At 46.3% G+C, this 12,789-nt stretch overlaps 1 pseudogene; it reads right to left on the minus strand.

Moving 5' to 3' along the window:
• Positions 1 to 7,680: 7,680 nt before the first annotated feature.
• Positions 7,681 to 10,363, minus strand: LOC128109355 (polypyrimidine tract-binding protein 1-like; annotated as a pseudogene).
• Positions 10,364 to 12,789: the final 2,426 nt, after the last annotated feature.

Here is a 12,789-nt window from a genome sequence, read left to right on the forward strand (position 1 = left end):
TTAGTCACCACTGTCTCCTTTGTGCCTTACACGGGGTCTGGTGCATATGCCCACTAATGCTTACAGAATAGATAAATACCAGAAACCAGCAAAGTCCAAAGGGCAGTGGACATTTGTTGCTAAGTGGACAAAAAAGCGCAAGTTTGGATTTGCGTAGCTAATGAAAACTAAGAATTGATTTCCATAGACTAAGGAAAATTGTTGCAATTTTGTAACAAATGAACCCTCTTTTCAACAGATGTACCCCAAATCTGCCACGAGAGTCTTGGAAGAAAAGCTAGCATAGAGAGAAATCTTCCCCACAGCTTCCTTCCTTGTTAAAATTCCCCGTGGATGCTTGTTCTCAAGCAAGATGTGAAATTTCAGATTTCTTCTCTATCTCCCCCGATTTGCACAGAGCTGCCCTTTGAGATCCACAAATGTGCAATTGTCATGCTACCATTAAGTCTTCCAAAATATTGATTTAAAATGTGGATTCCTATCCACACCAATTACTCAAAAGAAGTGTGTCATGGGAAATTTGTATTGCCCCACCCTTTGCTTGCTTACAGGCCACAGTAAGTTCAGCGTTGGGTTTTAAAACAGCTGGTGTCTCAAAACAAACTTTAGAGGTGGGGAAACTGACCAGCTGTGCTCAAGGAATAAGGAATACTGTCAATTTATCTCATAGAAAGGACTATCCTGGTCTGTGTTCAATAGTCCAGGTCTGCAATCCATCCTCCCTGCCACAAACCAAATAACTCGTACTGCCCCTAGCCACCCTCCTGCACTCTCTATGCAAGTCCATCCCAGATGTTTGTATGAACTCTTAGGGAAAAAGTGGCCTGTTTTCTTCTACTTTTTAAAGGTAGAATTTCACGTAGCCCAGGCTGGCTTCAAACTCTATGTAACTTAGGACAACTTTCAACTCCTGATCCTCCTGTCTCCACCTCTAGAACGCTGAGATTAGATTAGAGATACGAGCCACCATGACCTGCTCACATAGTGCTGGGATGGAACCCCGGTCTTGTAAAATAAGCAAGGGCTCCACCAACTGTATATCATCAGCGACTGCAAAGAGCAGCCTTGTCGGCACCAAAGATAGTGTCTGCATGACTGCAAAGACCGGTGGAGAAAACTAGCAAGGGATGGAGAGAGAGAGCAAGCCCTCAGGAAAACCCCAGGGGAATGGGTTGTGTTCCCTGGGGTCACTCCTTAAATTTCTGAATTTCTTCAGCCCATAAGAATAGCCAGAGCATTCACAGTGGTTTGGTCTTTCAACTTGTTTAAGCTGGTATTGTTGGATTCCAGTGACCACAGGCTTCCTCCTTTGCATTTCTATAAGCTACATCCACACTTAACTCTGAAACTATGGCACTGGAGTGCCATAATTGGTCAGGCACAGTTCCAGGACATGCTCTAAATTGTCTATTTTCTTCTAAGTCCCCAGGCCAGTCTCATCCCCACTCAGAACTGAGAAGCTCTGCTGCACTGGACATCAAAATAGTAGATGCTTTCAGGATTCCTCTCACACTCATACTTAGAGCCTTTGCCAGGACAGCTTTGTGTCACTGCAGATGGAGGACAGGCTGTGAGGAAGTCCCCTCAACAGGGCTTGTTAAAAGCATCTTCTTTACAGACATTAAGAAACATTTGGGGAACAGGGTAATGATTCACTCAGTAGTGTTTATCTTGAAAACTTATGGACTAGAGTTCAATCCCCAGAATCAATGTTTAAAAGCAAGGAAAAAAAGCCAAGCAAAGTATGTAGTTGTGACCCAAATACTGAAGAGGCAAAACTAGGAGGATCCCAGGGGCTCACGAACCAGCCAGTCTAGGCTAGTGAGAGGCCCTATCTGAAAAAAGCAATGCAATGAGTCACTCTCTGTCATGCCAGCCAGCTCCCAAATACTGAAACGGAGACTTCTTATTGATTATGAAAGCTAGGCCTATAGATTAGACTTGTTCCTAACTAGCCCTTAGAACTTAAATTAACCCATATTTTAATTAATCTACATTCCACCTTGTGGCTTTTACCTCTATCTCATTCCGCGTCTGGCTGGTGAATCTGATCTCCAGACAAGCCTTAAACAGCGAAGCCAGCTACCACAGGGCTCTGGAGGCTGGCTCTGCCCCCCTGGGTTCCCTGAGAGCCTAAAATCATGCTGGCAAGTTTACCTCCCCAGCAAGCATTTTTACCTATCACACCCAGCTGCTCAAGTGCTCTGCTGCACAGCAGGGGCTCTTAAAAGAGCCACACCTCTGTACAGGGAGCCTACTCAAGAGACCACTTTCTCATGTTACATATGGTGCCCAACATGGGGCATGTAATATCCAAACATAGGGCCTGAGAAACTGGTCTCTCCAGTAGGTTTGTCTTACAGAGGTTCAGAGTCTGTTTTACAGCAGAGCACTTGAGCAGCCAGGGTGCTGGGTAAAAATGCCTGCAGCATCCTGGACACAGCAGTGTCCCAGAGCTGCTGCCTTAAAGTCGCAAGCATGAGGTTAGGCTCTCAGGGAACCGAGGGGGCAGAGCCAGCCACCAGAGCTGATTGGTGGTGACTCATACAGCCTTTTGAGTTTTGGCTTGCAATCAGATTCCCTAGATAGGGAGAGAAAACAGGAGATGCAAGATGGAAGAGAGGTAATGCCACATGATAGAACATAGATTAATATAAATGGATTAATTTCAGTTATAAGAGCTAGTTAGGAACAAGCCTAAACTATGGACTGAGTTTTCATAATAAATAAGAAGCCTCTGTGTCATTATTTGAGAGCTGGCAGCCCAAAGAAAAACCTGTCTACAAAACAAGATAGAAGGTGCCCGACAAAAAAAAAAAAAAAAAAAAACTAGGATCCTTCTCTGCCATCTGTATGCATGCATACACACATGAACACTCACACACAGGCACACACACAGAGCACTGTGCCAGGTACGTACACACAATGGGGAAAGTCAGAGAAAAGTGCTTAGCACAGAGAAGAAGAATAACCACACATGGTATGAGCAGGTTAGACAGGGAGAACAGTAGCATTCCACAGAACAAGACATGAGGAACGGAAGATAAGCAGGTGACCATGCAGAAACACACACACACACACACACACACACACACACACGGAGCATGGTACCACAGCGAGGCTCAGAGGAGTGGGACCTGCAGGAGACAACTGTCACCAAGATTAGGGATCCCATTGACCAAGACAGGAGCCCTGGCTTCTTAGAGCAGAGAGCATGGAAGGTTTGTGGGCTAAGGGAATCATGGATGTTCCATGAGAAGAAGTCATTTGCGGTTTCTATTAGTTTCCTAGCGCAGCCGTAACGTATGACAGCACAGGAGGTGACTTCAGATGTGCTGGGTTGGTTTGTTCTGGAGGCTCTGGAGGAAGGCTGTCTCCTGGCTCTCCTGGCTTCTGGAGCCTGTGGCAGTCCTTGTTTGCCACATATGGATTCTTGCCTGGAGGGCTTCTGAGGAATGCTTCAAACTTGGAAATTACTAAGTCACACCCTGTTCTTCATCTGGAGCTGATGCAAGAATGGAATTTGCATACATGGAGTACCTTATGTTTACGTGACATTAGGGGGTTTCAGTGCAAGCTTGCTGGCTAGGTCTTGTGTGACCCCCAGGGGAAGACTATCTTTCTTACCACTTGAAAAGGAAAGGTCAGAGCATAGGTGCCTGACCCAAGGGCTTGCCTGGCTGGTGAGACCCCTTCTGTGCAACATGTCCTTCTAGTGTCCATTTAGAGAAGGCGATAATTGGGCAAAGCCACTGACTAGTCCTCAGCCCCAGAGATCTCCTCACATAGGCAGACTCCACACCAGCCACTGTGGGAAACTCAGTAGTTTCCAAGACAAAGCCTGTTAATCTGCTGGGAGAGCCAATGACAACTAGCCACAGGCAAAAGTGTGAGTATACAGTGAGTTCTTCCAGGATTTCCTTTCTATGGCAGTTCTGATTCCAAGTGATATATTTATCTAATAGTATGTTTGTCTAACATTTATCTTCTCTTGGTTCTGTTGTATGCTTTGTAACAGTAGAGACTGTGTTCCTTTCATGTGTAAACACTGTACAAGCAATGACTGCCATAGAGTAAGCCCTCACCACATTGATAACTCAATAAATAAATAAGTAATAAAAGCAAGGAGATGGACCATCATATAGCCTACGGATATGGTGTCGGATGAGGTTCAGGCCGCTGGGGAGATGGTTTGTGCAGTAAAGTGCTCACTGCACAAGCGTAAGTGGCTGGGTTTGATCCCCAGCACCACATATAAAGAGCTAGGTTTGGTGGCATGCACACGTAATACTAATGCTTCGGAGGCAGAGACAGACAAATCCTTGAAGCTCTCCAGTCAGCCAACGCAACCTGCTCAGTGAATTCCAAATGAGAGACTTTATCTTTAAAACAAGTTTGCTAGTTCCTAAGGAAGGATCACTAGCCTCTGTATTCATCTATACAATACATTGTAGTTGGAGAGTTTTCTCTCCAGGTCCCACCAAGCCTCGGCAGTTCGACAGTCCACTTATAAAATAAACACACAGATGCTTATATTATTTAAACTGTTTGGCCTAATGGCTCAGGCTTTTTGTTAACTGTTCTTATATCTTAAATTAACCCATTTTTATAAATCTATACCTTGTCACATGGTTTGTGGCTTATCCACATCTTTACATGCTGCTTGTCATGGTGGCGGCTGACAGTGTCTCTCTCTCTCTCTCTCTCAGCCTTTCACTTCCCAGGATTCTCTCTGCTTGTCCCACCTATACCTCCTGCCTGGCTACTGGACAATCAGCATTTTATTTATATAGAGTGATATCCACAGCAATACATATATTCATTGACACCCAGAAACCTCCTTGTACACACACACACACACACACACACACACACACACACACACACACACACTACACACACACCACACATACGCATGAGATTCAGATATGTGCAGAGAAGACCAAATCTGACAAACATGCTGTATTCACCTTCATCTTGATATCCATTCAGCATCTTTCATAGTCCCCATTAGCCTTTACGTCTACATCTCATCTGGTCAGCAGTGCCCACAGTGGCCTGCAGGATGCCTCTGCTCTGGTGCCAATTAGAAAGACATTCCTAAGTGCATCTAAGAGTTAAGATCATAACTGATTAGTTCAGTTCCCACCCTTTTCTGGATGATCAGAAATACATGTGTCTGGCATATTCAAGTGCTGTTTAATAATATGTCTACAAAGAAGGCTTCTTAGGGATCAAGAGCAGTAGAGCAGGGTGCAGTTTATAATTCGTTCACCACAGAAGGTGAGGTGAAAGATGAAAGGATGCAAAGAGACAGAGGAGATGGAGGAGCGAGCTGTGAGGACTTGAATCTCCAACCCCGGCAGGGCAGAGCTCTGCTGCACACAGCTGCTGCCAGTCTCTCAAACATAAACACAGCACTTCTCTGTCTTTGATGCTTAAATCCCTCTAAAGCAGTGGTTCTCAGCCCCTTTGGGGTCAAATGACCCTCCATAGGGGTTGCATATCAGATATCCTGTATATCAGATATTTACATTACAGTTCATAACAGTAGCAAAATTACAGTTGCAACAAAATAATTTTGTTGGAGGTTGGAGATCATGACAACACGAGGAACTGTGTTAAAGGGTCACAGAATTAAGAAGGTTGAGAACCACTGCTCTAAAGGCTGTCCTGGGACCCACAGCAGAAGTTTGGTCCCAGCTGCTCCTTTGGGGTATGCCAACGGTGTCCCTGAGGTGTGCTGCAAGGAACTTGCTGTTAACAGAAATTCAAATTTAGAACTGAGATTTCTGTCTATAAAGCAACAGCATGTTCCCTAAGAGACCACAGCCTCACATCCTGCATTCTTGAGTAGGAGAGCACACAGGCAATGCAGTGGGTGGAGGATGTTGTGTGAGACTTTTCCTGGGGAGACATAACACAGTCTACTCACCCCGAGAGGAAATCATGATAGACCAAAGTAAATGGTTCCAGCAAATGCCACCGTGGCCAACCAGTGAACTTTTATTTAGGGTTACTAACGGGAGTGTGGAAGGAGTTACTACAGGGAGCAGAAGCAACCCAACTAGCGTTGTAGCACAGAAAAGCCCACCCCAACACAGGTGACCACTCTTGAAAGTTATAACTCTGGGTTGTCTGCAGGACTGAGAGGCACCTCAACAGTTCCAGAATCTGCTCTCAGCAGCTCCCTTGTCCTTACCTACAGATACAGTTGCTTACTGTTTCTATAACCTTGGGGAGAGGCTCTCAGGAATCCTAATAAGTCTCATTTCTCAGATGTGTAAAGTTCATCTCGTGACCTCCCCCTCCTTCCTAAAGGGAGTGTTTCATAAATTGCTACATGGCAGGTCATTAGATGCCAACATGACAAGACAAAGTCATTAGACCATAGTTCTCACCCTGTGGCTGCAGCTGTCACTAAGACTACATACAGGTCTAAAGGATGTCCCTGAGTCCTCAGCAGGGACACAAGACCCACTGAGCTCTAGCCCATACCTGTCTCTTCTGCCTGCCTCCGCTCACTTGAGATCACTTGTCTGGTGCCCTGCACATCCCCTTAGTCCTTATTCTTGTGTACCCTGTGTTAAAAAGTCCCGGCCTCTCATTTGCCAGAGTATGCCTAAGACTCAGCCCTAGAACCTCCAGCACATTCATATCACCGTCTCTGAGCTCTTTCAACTCTTCTCATTCCAACTTCCTTTTCAGGTTAGAAAACTGCTTTAATGGAAACTCCTCCCAACACACCATCTGGGATGGAGTGGAATGTGTCCAGGACTGGCCCCGGGAATAATAGTCCAGGAAACCCTCTCATAGAGACATGCTAGTCATGGAGGTGGGCATTTAGGAGGGGCATAAGGCCTAGAGTTCAGCCCCTTACCTGGGCCTAGTCAGAGGCAGGCAGAAAACAAAACTCTGGTCCAAAATTTGAAGGTAGGAAGGCACTGGTCTCAGAGCTGTTTTCCCCAGGCAGAAGCAGTACTGGCCTGGGCCCCACCTGCAAGTTGGTCACCAGGAAGGAGGGAACAAGCACAGGGACACAGAAGCTTAGAGTACACACATACCATTGTATCATTGCTTTAAAAAATTACTTAAAACTTTATCTCTTGTATATAAATGGAAAAAGATTTGGGTATTTGGTCAAGTGGAAATATTGCTAGACACAGGTGTCTATGACAGCACAGAATAGAATACAAAAGTCACATGGCATTTGGCAGCTGAGGGTAACTTGGGCCCCCTGGGCTGGCCAGGGACATGAGAGAATCATGTCACTTGATTATAAGGGTGGGGACGGTGGCCCCAGCTTCTGCACAGCATAGGGAGCCTGTGGTGCAGGCCGCCTGGCTCCCGTGCAGCTCTGGAGACAGACCAGTGGCCTGAGAGGGTGAGTGTGCAGCCCCGAGGTGGGCTGGTTTCGTTTGGCACCAGAAAGCAGCTGTCTTCAGAGCACAGCAGTGGCCTTACACTTGAGCCCCTCAAAGCATGGTGCCGAGCCTGACTGAGCCTCTGTGGCCCAAGCCATTTCCCACCACAGCAAGGTGAGCTAGATTTATTTTTTTAAAAAACAGGTAAACAGATCTCTCTTTAAAAAACTGAAATCTGTGATCTGGAAGGCCACTTCAGCTGCTTTTTAAAGTGGCTTTTCTGAAACAGGGGAAGCTGTTGAAGGCCCTGGGGCACCTAGATGGTGGACTTTGAGAAGGACACATGCAGGTGGTGCTTCTCACCCAGGTCATGGTTGTGCAGTTCAATCAGCACCTGCACCACCTCCTCCCCAGAGCTCATCTGGGTCGGTGCCATCTTGAAGTCCTTCTGGAAGAACTTGAAACCTTTGATGACACTACCATTGCTGGACAAGAGGCTCTTGAGTCATCCTCTGACACAGAGGGTGGGATATTGGACAGGTGGAGGGTGACTGAGGGTGAGAGGAATTTTCTGGAAGTTCTTGGAGCCCGGCTTCTTGAAGAGGTGTAGAGGTAAGCTCTCATAATGCTTAGTCAGGCCCTGGTCCTCATGTCCCTCATGAGGCAGCTGCATACTCTGACGTTTGGACAGTGTGATGTGCACTGACTTCCCATGCAGCCTGTGCCCATTCAATGGCTCATGGCCAGCTGAGCCTGGCTGCCATCTGCTATCTGTTCAAGTGCATTCTTCTTGTTGTTGAGCAGAATCTTCACCTGTTGCACCTCTCCATAGACACGGAAGGGAATAAAGAGCCTTCAGGGTATGACTCTCTCAGGGTTCAGTTTGCTGACTAGAAGGACAGAACTCCCAGCCTGTCAGACCTGGAATGGCCATGCTGCCAGCTGCAGCAGCTGCAGCAGCTGCAGCAGCAGAAGTTGGGGGAGGGGAGAGGGGCAGCACTCCGTGAACGTTAATGACAGAGGGGCCTGCGGCCTGAGGGAAGGCAAAGGTGGGAGGGAACTCAGCTCCTGCATACTGAGAGGCTGGCATTATGCCGGGAACACTGAAGGCTGCAGCCATGGTCTGGTCCAGCAAAAGGCTGGCTGTCCCCAGAAGGCATGTGGGGCCAAGTGTAATCTCTGTTCTTGTCATTGTTGTATTTGACATTGAGACTGATTAGCCTAGAGTCGTCAATGCTCAGTGTGCAGCAGGCATTGTAGATGATCTGGCCATCCAGCGACAGCTTGGCATGCTGGGTGCTCACAGGGTCATACTGCAGCAGTGCCTAGAACTGATTGTTCTTGGTGAACGTGCTGGTCTTCAGGACTGTGCCGAACTTAGAGAAGATCTTGTGCACATCCGGGGCCACTGGGTAGAAGAGGTTTTCCACAATGATCCTGAGCACCAGGCTCTAGCCTGTCAATTCTGGCATCCATGGCAGCAGTGGAGGCTGCCAAGGCCAGGCTTCTGAACTGCACAGAGTTCGTGGCCTGCAGGACTGCTGCGGGCCGCAGGAATATATCATAAGAACTCAGCTGGTTATGGCAAAGTCACTACCTGGAGGAATCAGGGAATTCCTCCAGAGGAAGCCAAATCCCAAGGAGTTTTTGGTGTTACTTGGCTTGTTATATATCAGCTGTCTTCTGTTATGAAAATCATGTGTGCCTTCATAGTTTTCCCAATTGACTTTTCCCTAAGAACGGCTAACAATGTGGACTGATCACTCTCTAGACATACACATTCCAGGCATTTGGAGAAAAGCCTCAGGAAAGGCTTTCTCTGGAATCAGATATCTCCCCTAGCCACTTTCAAGAACCTAAGGAGACCCCACCCAGGTGGTTGCCCAACTTCCGAGGACTAACAGTGATAACCACCCACAGGCGAGTCTCCTGACTTAAGGTAAATTCCACAAGGAGACACCGCCCAGGTGGTCGCCCAATTTCCGAGGACTAACAGTGATAACAGCCCACATACAAGTCTCCTGACTTAAGGTAAATTCCACAAGGAGACACCGCCTAGGTGAGGTGGACGTTAAGTAATAGCTTTACACAATTTAGCTCGGACCCTCCTTTTATATACCGGGACTTCCAGGGCAGAAGAGAAAAGAGAATGGAAGAACTAGACGGGTAAGAACTTGAGAGGAACAAACTGAGATGGGGAAGAACTAGATTGAAGGGCTAGAAGAGAGTACTAGAGGAATGAGATGGAAGATGAGGATGAGCCAGATGGGGAACAACAAGATGAGGAAGAACGAGATGAGGAGAGAGAAAGAGATGGGAGAAAAGATGATATGGGAAGGAACAAGGTGGATGAGAACCTAGAAGGGGCAGAACAAGATGAAGGAATTAAGATAGAACCCAGAGGGGACCTTGGACAAGTGTAGAGAGAAATCAGGCAAGAAAAGACCTAAATATGAGAGCAGAATATAAGCTTGTAACTGACACAGAATAATAAAGTATATGGACTAAGGAGTTTCGTGTACATAGATTCATTTCTTCTCATCAAAGATTAATTATCAGCTGGTTGTAGATTCTTCCCGGACCCTGGGAGGGGACTATCGAGGGGCTGGACCCCCATAGTCCCCGATACAGGACTGTCTGGGCATGTGCCTGGTTGGGTGAGCTGTGGGTTTTGAGCTCCTAGTGGTTGTAGAACTGTATGTAGATGGGCTGTCCATGTAGCATGGGTGCTGATGTATAGTAGCTCACCATGGTGATGGCAGTCTCCTCTTTGTTCATTTCAATGAAGGTCTGGTTCTTCTTCTTCAGCATAAGGAGATTGGCAACCTTCCCAAAGGGCAGCCTCAGGGAGATGACCTTGCCCTCAGTGATGTCACTGGGTAGCTTGAGGACATGGATGACTCTGAAAGGGACCCCTGTGCTCCTCTTGTCATTTTGAACTTCTTGCTATCACTTCCTTTGGCTGCTGAAGCCTAGCTGCTCATGATGAAGGGGCAGTCGCTGATGCTCGTGGAGAAGAGCACATTGGATCCAGGCTTTATACCAACTGCGATGTCTGGGACGCCGCCGTATATGGCACTCAGAGCAGACCTGTGGGGGACGGAGTAGAGGAAGTGAGAACTGCAATTCTGGCACCAGCTCTATATCCTCTAACCTACCTATAAACTTTGATTTGATATTTTCCCTGTTAGGCCTTTTACTAATGTGTACTCGTTATAAAAATAATAGTGTTTCATCATGACATTTTCATGTGAGTATCTAATGCACTCTGACCTGGACACCTCATTTCCTTCTCTTGTTCCCCTTTCCTGATCATCTCCTTCCTCTTCCCCCATAGGGCCCTGTAATCTCACATTTTTGTTTTTAATCTAGATTCCACATATGAGAGATACATGATATTTGTCTCTTTGAATTTGAATTGTTTCACATAGCATATTGACGTCCAGTTGTTTTTTTTTTTTTCTGTGCGTAATCTTATTCATCATGGCTGAATAAAATACATATGCACGCCACGTTTTCTTTGTCCATTCATCAGTTGATAGGCACATAGGCTAATTTCATAACTTGACAATTATAAACAGTGCTGCAGAGTTGTGGGTACACACGCATCACTATTGGTCAATGACTTACAGTCCTTTAGGTAAATACTCAGAGTCTATCTGTCAATTTCAAGGTGCCCTGGGTTGCACCCTGTACTCATGAGATTCTCCAGGTATATCCCCTAGTTCTTAGGCAATCTAGGCAATCTTGTTCCTTTTTTAAACATATAGTGTGTCTCTGTGTGTGTGTGTGTGTGCGTGTGTATGTGTGTGTGTGTGTGTGTGTGTGTGTGTGTGTGTGCTTACGTGTAGTTTCCATTTCCATAGAGGCTAGAAGAGGGTGTTTGATCCCCTGGAGCTAGAGTTACATGATTGAGACCTGTTCACCATGGGTACTGGAAGAACAGGAAGTATTCTTAACCACAGAGCCATCTCTAGCTCCGATCCCCAACTGTAACTGTCTATACCTCCCTTTTCTCTAAAGATTCACTTCTCATATGGTAGCCCTAAGCTATATGAGCCCAGATAGGTTGAACTGAGATTGGCTGAATGTGGGTGTTGCGGGGGAGATGCCAGAATTTGAAGATGTCATACCAGAAGATGTGTAATATCTCACTAGCTATTTCATATTGACAGCATGCTGACATTAAAATGTTTGGAAATGTGATATTAAATTAAATATGTTTTAAAGCTCATTTCATATGTTTTCTTTTTTATCTGCTAAATGTGGCTTCCTGTGAATTTTTAGGTTTTATGTGTGTCCCCTGCTGTGTTTACATGGGCAATATGATCCAGAGAACCACTCTGGTCTTCCTTGGCCTAGCTCCTTCTCCACTGGCATGTCAGAGAGACCTGACTCTCAGTAGGACCAGATGTAGCTGTCACTCTTCCCTCATCACATCTGGTACAAATGTTTGCCTCCCCCTTATTTTTCCACCACAGTTCCCCTAGCTGCTTGGCTACAAGCTGAATAATGAAAGCATGAGTTATCTTTGACCTCTGTGCCCCACATGGAACTCATTTGCAAGGCCAAGTGGTTCATCCTCTGAAATACAGCTTGGCTATGGGCGCTTTCCTAGGAAGACGTGAAAATATCTATTCACCACAGATAGGGAACTGACCACGGGCCAAGGAAACGACTCCACTCAAGTCTATCTTAGTGAACCAGTTAGTTTATAGTGTTTACTTACAGTAGCATAGGTGGGAGTTACCTACAAGAGTGTGGGTGAATCAAAAGCAAAAGAATCGCTAGAAATCTCTCCCCAACTGGGTGACAACTCATGAAATCTGTATCGCTGGAGCTCCCTGCACAAACAGTAGATAGACAAGACAATCGGAGTCTCTTCTCTCTAGGAATTGTTACTGTTTATATAACCCTGGCGGGGCTGGGGGATACACTTTGTGAATCTTATAAATTTCAGGAGCTTCCTAAATCCTGTAAGTTTGCTTTACTTCCTGGGCTTTGTATGTTTCATTTACTTCCTGAGATTTGTGAGCATCTCTCTCTCTACCCAGGAGATGTTTCCATTGAGAGGAAACAGCTACACAATAGCACCTGTCTCCCTTTCTGTCACACTGATTCCAGGCAACATCACCCTCACTGTACAAGACAGAACACAGCACACTGGTCTTCCACTGTTTCCCTTGACCTTACCACACTTCCTCTATCTAACAGCAAAATAATCTTTTCTAGATGTGAATAAGGCCAACTCTGACAAAAACTTTAATACTTCCAGTTGCACTTAAAATCCAAGTCCTGCCAGGCGGTGGTGGCGCACGCCTTTAATCCCAGCACTCGGGAGGCAGAGCCAGGCGGATCTCTGTGAGTTCGAGGCCAGCCTGGGCTACCAAGTGAGTTCCAGGAGAGGCGCAAAGCTACACAGAGA

The sequence above is a fragment of the Peromyscus californicus genome, unplaced genomic scaffold (genome assembly GCF_007827085.1).
Source record: "Peromyscus californicus insignis strain IS unplaced genomic scaffold, ASM782708v3 Scaffold_14__1_contigs__length_90479793_seg_2, whole genome shotgun sequence".
Lineage (NCBI taxonomy): Eukaryota > Metazoa > Chordata > Mammalia > Rodentia > Cricetidae > Peromyscus > Peromyscus californicus.